Below are 12,194 nucleotides of genomic sequence, written 5' to 3' on the forward strand. Positions count from 1 at the left end.
TGAGTCCGAGTTCACTTATGGATGCAAATGTCTGAACTCATTGAGTTGAGTTCGAGTTGGAGAGATGTAACTAGGCATCCGAGCTCGTTGAGTTGAGTTCGAGTTCACTCATGGATGCAAACACTCGAGCTCGTTGAGTTGAGTCCGAGTTCGCTTATGGGCGGGTTACATAGTAGCTTGGCTATATATGTGGCACTTATGTGCAAACTTTCCATGTATCCGAATTATATTCCGATGTGTTCAACGGGTAAAATTCTACTCAAGCGGAGGAATACTCGAGATGAAAGGGACGTATTGGTAAGTGTTGTGAAATGAATACTTTGAACAGGTATGTACTTAACCCTCGGGTTGAAAACTCGATATAACAACAATATGGTAAGATGATAAATGAAAATGTGATATGAATGTCTCGGTGATGATTATGCAAATGATGTTTTATGTTTGCTTATATAGTTGTGTTACTTGCTATTTGCATGTGAGCTTACTAAGCATTTATGCTTACTCCCTCCTTTTCATTCCTTGTAGTGTTGACAAGCCAGCTTGGAAATCGGGAACGATCAGAGGCATGCTCACATTATCCGTATACCATCTTGGCATAATGGCTTGTATATTTTGAGTATGACATGTATAGCATTATAATCATTTTGTGTATATGGTCTTATGATATGGTTATTGAGTGGTATGGAAATGCTTGGTAATGATTAGCCATTTGAATGGCTAATCATGATCATATTTGGTGCTATGTATGCTAAATTGCTAGCTAATCCATGGAAACCATGAAATAGGTAATGTGACAGCCTTAAATTGACCCTAGTCGAAAAGTGGTTTCGGGACCACTAAACCGAGACATAAAAATAATTGACCGTTATAGTTGATGCTCAATATATGTACATATACATGTGTGAAAATTTCACGTTTGGATTTTGTTAATTGTAAGTGAATTTTATCAAATAGGACTTATGTGAGAAAATCTAGAAATGTGCTAGGCAATTGTAAAGTGGGCTATTAATGCATAATGTGAAAATGATGGGTTTGCATGTCAATTTACCCAAAAGTTAAGCATGATGGCCAGCCATGTTAAGAGTGGAAACATGTTGCAAACATGTTTAGTTAGTGGTTATGTTAGAAAGAATAAAATAATGAAAAGGAATAGGATGAAAACAAAGAAAAGAAAAAAAGTGTCCATCCTTTCATTTCTTTGCTTGGCGAATATCCTAAGAAGAAGGGGGTTTGAAGAGCTTGAGAAAATCAGCCATGGTAGTTGCTAGACCAAGGTATGTTTGATGTTGTCCATGAGATTCATGCATGTTTTAGTTGTTAGTTTGAATTCTATCTATCCCATGGTTGGATTTGGGGTTGTTGGAGAATTGGGATTTGACAAAGAAGCTTAAAATTTTAGTTGATACCTTGAAGCTATTAACATGTTAGTTATATGGATGTGTTAAGTTGCTTGGTATGTTAGCATGAAAGTTGGAATTGTTAAGCTAATTTGTTGGAAGTGCCAATTTAGGACTAAGAAGAGAATGAGTATTCGCAAACATAGTGAAAAGGTAGGTGTTGCCGATTGTTAGATTTAGACCATGGGAGTGGCTATAATGGGCATTAAGATGTAGAACTTAAGAAATGTAGTTATATGTGAATTTACATGATGATACAAATAGATGTGAAAATATATGCTAGATTAGGAAAATTTGATTAAGTGTTCATGAGATGAAATTAGGTGTTTAAAAGATGTTATAGTTGACATTGTATATATATACATACATTCGGCCATCTCATTGAGTTTGAAGGTGGTGTTAAATCTAATTGTGATGCCCATTTGGAAGTGTATATATATATGTATAAATATACATAAGTATGCCCGTTCGTGATGTTACCTTTAATTATGTGTATAATCGACTAAATGGGTAATTAGTGAGGATGGTTGCCGAATATACAAACATACATATGCATGTGAAATTGAATTATGAATGTTTAACAAGATGGTTAAACTAGTTGATTTATTGATTAAGCTCAAGGAGTTAAAGAAGGAGAATCAAGCAAGGGAAAGACGAAGGTCATCGAGTAGCCAACTTGGAACTATTTTACCCAACACAAGGTAGGTCACTAAGCATATATTTTGTATTGATTTAAATAGACATAATGTCTATGTAATTATGCCGAAAGGAATGATAAATTTATATACATGTTGTATGTGGTGATGAAAGTATTGAATGAAAAGAAAAGAGGTGAGATGTATTGAGTTGTTGATTTCGGCACTAAGTGTGCGGGTATAAACATTTGTGATCATGAGAATGGCACTAAGTGTGTGGGTTTAAAATTTGTACAGCACTAAGTGTGCGAGTTGGATCATATAGCACTAAGTGTGCGAGTTGATTATATAGCACTGAGTGTGCGGACTCACTATATGCTTTTGAATCACTATTGACACTGAGTGTGCGACATTATTGAGTTGACCACGGACAGCGGGTCGGGTAAGTACCTTGAGTTCATGGCTAATAGGTGCTATGTTTATATTTGGAGTTGAGCTTGGTAAGTTTGAACCTATGTGACAATTTTAATTGAAGTCACGTACATAAGAATTATCGTGGAATAAGTGAAAGGTCATGTAGTTGTATGATTGTAACGAAAACAAAATGGTGTATAAAAATGCCTCAAATATCCTATTGATTTGTATATGGAATGTGAATGTGTAACTTGGTATGAGATTGAATCGAAAGGTCTAAGGAACTATTGTATAGTTCGGTTTGAATGGAGTAATTAGCCTCGTTCCATTTTGTTTCCTCTTGTGATAATGTTATTAATGGTTGGTAGTGCATTGCTTATGACTTACTGAGTTATATACTCATTCGGTGTTTGCTTGTCACCTATTTTAGGTTTCTTGGACTCAACTTTTTGCGTATTCGGGACCGTCATCGAAGTCATCACACCGACTAGCAACTTTTTGGTATCTTCTTCTTAGATGGTCTAAGAGAACATTTCGGCATGTATAGGCTACTATGTTTGTTTGAACTTTGGTATGTAAAACTTTGGATAGCCATGCGAAAATGGCTTATATATGTTTTTAGCATAGCACTATAATCGTTTGTATGTTGATCACTAAGAGGTATGGAAATGTTGGAAATGATTAGCCATTGGAATGGTTAATCATGATTATAACTTGTGCTATGTATGCAAAAAGGGCTAATTGAATAATGGAAACTATGAAATAGGTAAAGTCTACCTTGAAGGCAGATGCTGACAGCAGTAGCGATGTGGATGTGAAAAATCACTAAAAATAGTAGGAATGGAATTAAATAGTGAATAAATTATGTAAATTAACCTTGATGAATCTATTTTCATATGGAAGAAACGAAATGGTCATATGAGTTGTATGCTAAGAGATATTTGGGTTTTCGTGAAACAGGGCCAGAACGGTTTCTGGATTCCCTGTTCCAAATTTGAAAATTCATTATAAATTAACCCGAGACATTTAGAAGTCATGCCATATATTTATAAATTTCTTTTTGAGTCTAGTTTCTATAGAAACAAACGGCATCAGTATTGAAGCCCTGTACAGGGAGATATCCAGGTCGTAATGCAGGAAGGTCAGTATAGTCGTACCCTGGAACAGGGGAGACTTTAACTAATAAACTGTACTAATTGGCCTGACCAAAAATTCTAGAAAAAAAATTGTAGATGGATATATGAGTCTAGTTTTAGGGAAAAATCACGAAACTGATTTTTGAGTTGTAGAACTCAAGATATGATTTTTAAGGTGACAGTGACACAGTTAGCCAGCTGTCTGGAAATTTTTTTTTATGAACGGTGAAATTAAGTGAACGAAGTCTGTTAACCCCTCGTGTCCGACCCCGGCGACGGTCTCGGGTACGGGGTGTTACAATTTAATTGGTATCAGAGCTATGGTTTAGTCGGTTCTAGGACTACCATAGCACGTATGAGTCTAGCTATACATGCCTTAATGTTAATGTTTAAATGTGTGATGACTTCTGACGGTTAAAATTTTTGTTTTGATTAGTAAATGGATCCCGGTGTAGAGAGAACCTTGGCGGATGAAATTGAAAGTGTAGCGGCTGCTCCTGCACAAGGGACGCCGCCTGTTGAACCTTAGTCATCTGCGAATAATCAAGCTGAGGGGGCTAAACAAGCCTTCATTACCATGATGAATGAGTGGGTCGCGCAATATGCCCGAACCAATCCGGCTGTCCAACAATTCCCGAATTTGAATAATCCACCCCAAGAGCCCGTAATGCCATCAGTTACTGATCCTGTGAGGCTGAGTAAGCCACCTGTAGACTTGATTAGGAAGCACGGGGCTGAGGAGTTCAAGGCCATAGTTACTGATGATGCCGAAAGGGCCGAGTTCTGGCTTGATAACACCATTCGGGTGTTTGATGAACTGTCATGCACACCCGATGAATGTCTAAAGTGTGCTATATCCTTGTTGCGAGACTCAGCTTACTATTGGTGGAGGACTTTGATTTCCATAGTCCCAAACGAACGAGTTACTTGGGATTTCTTTCAAATAGAATTTCGAAAGAAATATATTAGTCAACGGTTCATCGATCAAAAGCGTAAGGAATTCTTGGAACTCAAGCAAGGCCGTATGACAGTATCTGAATACGAACATGAGTTTGTAAGACTCAGTCGGTATGCCCGGGAGTGTGTGGTGATGGAGGCTGCTATGTGCAAGAGATTTGAAGAAGGATTGAATGAAGATTTAAAGCTACTAGTGGGTATTTTGGAGATAAAAGAATTCGTAACACTAGTAGAACGAGCCTGCAAGGCGGAAGAACTTGGAAAGGAGAAGAAGAAGGCTGAGTTTGAAGCTAGAGACTATCGTAAAAGATCGACAGTAAAGCTCCGTTCTCGGTTGTAAAGAAGTTCGTGGAGGACACTAATAAATCGAGGACGATCAGGGAATTTCCATTAGAGCACGACCATCGACGGACTCGAGCTACTTGGTAGCTAGTGTGGGCAATAACCGCCAAGAGAAACCTGAATGCCCCCAATGTGGAAGAAGACACATAGGTGAATGTTGGGGTAAGACTACTAACGGGCACTGCAAAAGCGGTTCAAGGACCACTTCATTAGAGATTGAACGGAGCTTGATGAGAAGAATAGGATGCAAGGTGCAAGACCTAGTGGAATGACAGCTAGAGGTAGACCACCGAGAATTTCAGAAGGTAGGGGTGGTAGTCAGAGAGGGCCCTCTGATACGACTGTTCGATCCGAGACCCGTACTCTGCTAGAGCATATGCCATTCGCAAGACGAGAGGAGGCATCCTCCCCGATGTTATCACTGGTACTTTCACTCTCTTTGATACTAGTGTGATTGCGTTGATTGACCCTGGCTCTACTCATTCATATGTATGTGAAACCTTAGCATCCAGTAAGACTCTACCTGTTGAGTCTACTAAGTTCGTAATTTGAGTGTCAAATCCCTTGGGTCAATATGCGCTTGTTGACAATGTGTGTAAGAGATGCCCTCTAATGATCCGAGAATCCTGTTTTCCGGCCGATTTGATGCTTTTACCATTTGGTGAATTTGATGTTATTCTTGGTATGGACTGGTTGACCGTATATGACGCAGTGGTGAGTTGCAAAAGAAAAACCATTGATTTAAGGTGCGCAAATAACGAGATAATCCGAGTTGAGTCTACGGACTTAAAGGGTTGCCACCGTAATATCATCAATGTTGGCTCAGAAATATGTAAGAAAGGGGTGCGAAGCATACCTTGCGTATGTACTTGATGACAAAGAGTTAGAAAAGAAACCCGAATCTGTACCAGTGGTTTGTGAATACCCGGACGTTTTTCTCGAAGAATTACCGGGTTTACCACCTGTCCGGGAGGTAGAGTTTGGTATTGAGCTTGTACCTAGGACTATGCCGATTTCGATAGCTCCGTACCGTATGGCACCAACCGAGTTAAAAGAGTTGAAAGCTCAGTTGCAAGAATTGACGGATAGAGGTTTCGCTCGACCAAGTTTCTCACCTTGGGGTGCACCAGTATTGTTTGTGAAAAAGAAGGACGGAACCATGAGGTTGTGCATTGATTATCGTCAGCTGAATAAGGTGACAATAAAGAATAAATATCCGTTACGGCATATTGATGATTTGTTTGATCAACTAAAGGGAGCCTCAGTGTTTTCAAAGATAGATCTGAGATCGGGTTATTATCAGTTGCGGATTCGAGATTCGGATATACCCAAAACTGCTTTTAGAACGAGATACGGCCACTACGAGTTCTTAGTGATGCCGTTTGGGCTCACTAATGCCCCTGCGGTATTTATGGATTTGATGAATCGGATCTTCAGATAGTGTTTGGACCGGTTCGTAGTTGTGTTCATTGATGACATCTTGGTCTATTCAATAGATAAGACCGAACATGTTGAGCACCTGAGATTAGTGTTGCAAATTTTATGGGATAAGCAGTTATATGCTAAGTTCAGTAAGTGTGAGTTCTGGTTAAGAGAGGTTAGCTTCTTGGGTCATGTGGTATCCGCATCGGGTATTCGAGTTGACCCGAGCAAAATTTCAGCCATACTTAACTGGAAGCCTCCGAGAAATATTAATGAGGTTCAGAGCTTTTTAGGACTCGCCAGTTACTATCGACGGTTTGTAAAAGGTTTCTCGATGATAGCCACACCCATGACGAAGCTACTTCAGAAAGATATTAAGTTCGAATGGACGGAAAAATGTCAGAAAAGTTTTGATCAACTAAAAACTTATTTGACTGAAGCCCCAATTTTAGTGCAGCCCGAATCAGGCAAAGAGTTTGTCATCTATAGTGACGCCTCCTACTTGGGTTGGGTTGCGATTGATGCAAGAAGGTCGAGTTGTGGCCTATCGTCGAGACAATTAAAGCCACATGAGAAAAATTATCCGACCCATGATCTCGAATTAGTCGCCATCGTATTCGCTTTGAAAATATGGCGACATTACTTATTTGGTGAGAAGTGCCATGTATTTTGGATCACAAAAGTCTCAAATATTTGATGACTCAAAGAGACTTAAATCTGCTGCAGAGCGTTGGCTCGAGTTGTTAAAAGATTATGAGCTTGTCATTGACTATCACCCGGAAAGGCTAATGTGGTTGCGGATGCCTTAAGTCGTAAATCATTTATTTACCTTCTGACGATGAATGTACACTTGTCATTCTATCCGACAATATACTAGTGGCGAATTAAAGGCCAAACCATTGTTGATTCATCAAATTCGTGAAGCTCAGAAAGTCGATGATGAATTGGTTGCAAAACGGGCTGAATGTGTTCCGAATACGGAATCAGAGTTTCAAATTGATGATGACGATTGTTTGAGGTTCAGAAGTCGGTTGTGTGTTCCAAGAAATTCAGAACTCATTTCAATGATTCTGAACGAAGCTCATTGTAGCCGAATGTCAATTCACTCGGGGAGTACGAAAATGTACAACGATCTGAGACGTCAGTTTTGGTGGCATGGTATGAAACGAGACATTTCCGATTTTGTTTCAAAGTGTTTAATATGTCAGCAAGTAAAGGCGGAACATCAAGTGCCTACGGGTTTACTTCAGCCGATCATGATACCTGAATGGAAATGGGATCGAGTCACGATGGATTTTGTGTCTGGGTTGCCAGTGTCGACAAGTAAGAAAGATGCGATTTGGGTTGTTGTTGATAGACTGACTAAGTCGGCTCATTTTATCCCGTGCGCACGGATTTTTCATTGGATAAACCGCTGAATTGTATGTTTCTCGATTGTGAGATTACACGGAGTACCGGTTTCTATTGTGTCGGATAGAGATCCGAGATTCACCTCACGATTTTGGAAGAAATTGCAAGAAGCTTTGGGTACCAAGTTGCATTTTAGCACCGCTTTTCATCCCCAAACCGATGGTCAATCCAAGCGGATAATTCAGATACTTGAGGATATGTTGAGATGTTGCATCCTCGAGTTTTGTGGTTCATGGGAAAGATATTTGCCTTTGATCGAATTCGCTTACAACAATAGCTTTCAATCAAGTATTAAGATGGCACCTTACGAGGCTTTGTACGGTCGAAAATGCCGTACGCCATTGTTTTGGACCGAGCTCGGTGAAAGTAAAATTTTGAGTGGATTTGATTAAAGATGCTGAATGAAAAGTAAAATAATTCGTGAAAGTCTGAAGGCGCCACGCACCGTCGTAAATCGTGACGCGATTTAAAACGAAGAGATATTGAGTATCAGGTGGGAGACAAAGTGTTTCTTAAGGTATCGCTTGGAAAAAGATACTCGATTTGGCCGTAAGGGCAAATTGAGTCGGAGATTCATTGGGCCGTATGAGATCTCCGAACGAGTTGGCCCAGTAGCATATAGGTTGCTTCTACCCCCTGAACTCGAAAGGATCCACAACGTTTTCCATGTTTCGATGCTTCGACGTTACCGATCCGATCCTTCGCATGTAATAAACCCCTCCGAGATTGAAATTCAAGCCGATATGAGTTATGAAGAAGAACCGATCCGTATTCTAGCCCGTGAAGTGAAAGAGTTGCGAAACAAAAGGGTTCCGTTAGTGAAAGTGTTATGGCTCAAACACGGAATGGAAGAAGCTACTTGGGAACCTGAGAACTCTATAAAAGAACGATACCCAAACCTATTTACCGGTAAGATTTTCGGGGACGAAAATTTCTTAAGTGGGGGAGAGTTGTGACAGCCTTAAATTGACCCTAGTCGGAAAGTGGTTTCGGGACCACTAAACCGAGACATAAAAATAATTGACCGTTATAGTTGATGCTCAATATATGTACATATACATGTGTGAAAATTTCACGTTTGGATTTTGTTAATTGTAAGTGAATTTTATCAAATAGAACTTATGTGAGAAAATCTAGAAATGTGCTAGGCAATTGTAAAGTGGGCTATTAATGCATAATGTGAAAATGATGGGTTTGCATGTCAATTTACCCAAAAGTTAAGCATGATGGCCGGCCATGCTAAGAATGGAAACATGTTGCAAACATGTTTAGTTAGTGGTTATGTTAGAAAGAATAAAATAATGAAAAAGGAATAGGATGAAAACAAAGAAAGAAAAAAAAAAGTGTCCATCCTTTCATTTCTTTGCTTGGCCGAATGTCCTAAGAAGAAGGGGGGGTTTGAAGAGCTTGAGAAAATCAGCCATGGTAGTTGCTAGACCAAGGTATGTTTGATGTTGTCCATGAGATTCATGCATGTTTTAGTTGTTAGTTTAAATTCTATCTATCCCATGGTTGGATTTGGGGTTGTTGGAGAATTGGGATTTGACAAAGAAGCTTAAAAATTTTAGTTGATACCTTGAAGCTATTAACATGTTAGTTATATGGATGTGTTAAGTTGCTTGGGATGTTAGCATGAAAGTTGGAATTGTTAAGCTAATTTGTTGGAAGTGCCAATTTAGGACTAAGAAGAGAATGAGTATTCGCAAACATAGTGAAAAGGTAGGTGTTGCCGATTGTTAGATTTAGACCATGGGAGTGGCTATAATGGGCATTAAGATGTAGAACTTAAGAAATGTAGTTATATGTGAGTTTACATGATGATACAAATAGATGTGAAAATATATGCTAGATTAGGAAAATTTGATTAAGTGTTCATGAGATGAAATTAGGTGTTTAAAAGATGTTATAGTTGACATTGTATATATATACATACATTCGGCCATCTCATTGAGTTTGAAGGTGGTGTTAAATCTAATTGTGATGCCCATTTGGAAGTGTATATATATATGTATAAATATACATAAGTATGCCCGTTCGTGATGTTACCTTTAATTATGTGTATAATCGACTAAATGGGTAATTAGTGAGGATGGTTGCCGAATATACAAACATACATATGCATGTGTAATTGAATTATGAATGTTTAGCAAGATGGTTAAACTAGTTGATTTATTGATTAAGCTCAAGGAGTTAAAGAAGGAGAATCAAGCAAGGGAAAGACGAAGGTCATCGAGTAGCCGTCTTGGAACTATTTTACCCAACACAAGGTAGGTCACTAAGCATATATTTTGTATTGATTTAAATAGACATAATGTCTATGTAATTATGCCGAAAGGAATGATAAATTTATATACATGTATGTATGTGGTGATGAAAGTATTGAATGAAAAGAAAAGAGGTGAGATGTATTGAGTTGTTGATTTCGGCACTAAGTGTGCGGGTCTAAACATTTGTGATCATGAGAATGGCACTAAGTGTGTGGGTTTAAAATTTGTACAGCACTAAGTGTGCGAGTTGGATCATATAGCACTAAGTGTGTGAGTTGATTATATAGCACTGAGTGTGCGGACTCACTATATGCTTTTGAATCACTATTGACACTGAGTGTGCGACATTATTGAGTTGACCACGGACAGCGGGTCGGGTAAGTACCTTGAGTTCATGGCTAATAGGCGCTATGTTTATATTTGGAGTTGAGCTTGGTAAGTTTGAACCTATGTGACAATTTTAATTGAAGTCACGTACATAAGAATTATCGTGGAATAAGTGAAAGGTCATGTAGTTGTATGATTGTTTCGAAAACAAAATGGTGTATAAAAATGCCTCAAATATCCTATTGATTTGTATATGGAATGTGAATGTGTAACTTGGTATGAGATTGAATCGAAAGGTCTAAGGAACTATGGTATAGTTCGGTTTGAATGGAGTAATTAGCCTTGTTCCATTTTGTTTCCTCTTGTGATAATGTTATTAATGGTTGGTAGTGCATTGCTTATGACTTCTCGAGTTATATACTCATTCGGTGTTTACTTGTCACCTATTTTAGGTTTCTTGGACTCAACTTTTTGCGTATTCGGGACCGTCATCAAGTCATCACACCGACTAGCAACTTTTGGTATCTTCTTCTTAGATGGTCTAAGAGAACATTTCGCATGTATAGGCTACTATGTTTGTTTGAACTTTGGTATGTAAAACTTTGGATAGCCATGCGAAAATGGCTTATATACGTTTTTAGCATAGCACTATAATCGTTTGTATGTTGATCACTAAGAGGTATGGAAATGTTGGAAACGATTAGCCATTGGAATGGTTAATCATGATTATACCTTGTGCTATGTATGCAAAAAGGGCTAATTGAATCATGGAAACTATGAAATAGGTAAAGTCTACCTTAAAGGCAGATGCTGACAGCAATAGCGATGTGGATGTGAAAAATCACTAAAAATAGTAGGAATGGAATTAAATAGTGAATAAATTATGTAAATGAACCTTGATGAATCTATTTTCATATGGAAGAAACGAAATGGTCATATGAGTTGTATGTTAATAGATATTTGGGTTTTCGTGAAACAGGGCCAGAATGGTTTCTGGATTCCCTGTTCCGACTTTGAAAATTCATTATAAATTAACCCGAGATATTTAGAAGTCATGCCATATATGTATAGATTCCTTTTTGAGTCTAGTTTCTATAGAAACAAACAGAATCAGTATTGAAGCCCTGTACAGGGAGATATCCAGGTCGTAATTCAGGAAGGTCAGTGTAGTCGCACCCTGGAACAGGGGAGACTTTAACTAATAAACTGTACTAATTGGCCTGACCAAAAATTCTAGAAAAAAGTTTGTAGATGGATATATGAGTCTAGTTTTATGGAAAAATCACGAAACTGATTTTCGAGTTGTAGAACTCAAGATATGATTTTTAAGGTGACAGTGACACAGTTAGCCAGCTGTCTGGAAAATTTTTTTTATGAACGGTGAAATTAAGTGAACGAAGTCTGTTAACCCCTCGTGTCCGACCCCGGCGACGGTCTCGGGTACGGGGTGTTACAGGTAAAATTTACCATAAAATAGATTCAGACAGCAGCAGTGACGTGAGTTTGAAAAATCACTAAAAATAGTAGAGATGCAATTAGATGATGAATAATAAATGGAATTGAAGAATTATGAGTCTATTTTCATATGGATGGAACAAAACAGGTATATGAGTTATATTTTATGAGATGTTTAAATTTTTGTGAAACAGGTCTAGAGCAATTTCTGGATCCCCTGTTCTGACTTTGGAAATTCACTATAAATTTTTCAAAGATAATTAAAAGTCATAACTTATATGTACAGATTCCTTATTGAGTATAGTTTTATTAGAAGCAAACGGTATAGTCATTGAAACTCTGTACATGGAGATATTTGATTCGTAATACACAGAGGTCAGAGCAGTCAAACTCTGAAACAGGGGAGAATTTAACTAATAAACTGTACTAATT

Source organism: Gossypium arboreum, chromosome 13 (assembly GCF_025698485.1).
Source record: "Gossypium arboreum isolate Shixiya-1 chromosome 13, ASM2569848v2, whole genome shotgun sequence".
In the NCBI taxonomy this organism is placed as follows: Eukaryota; Viridiplantae; Streptophyta; class Magnoliopsida; order Malvales; family Malvaceae; genus Gossypium; species Gossypium arboreum.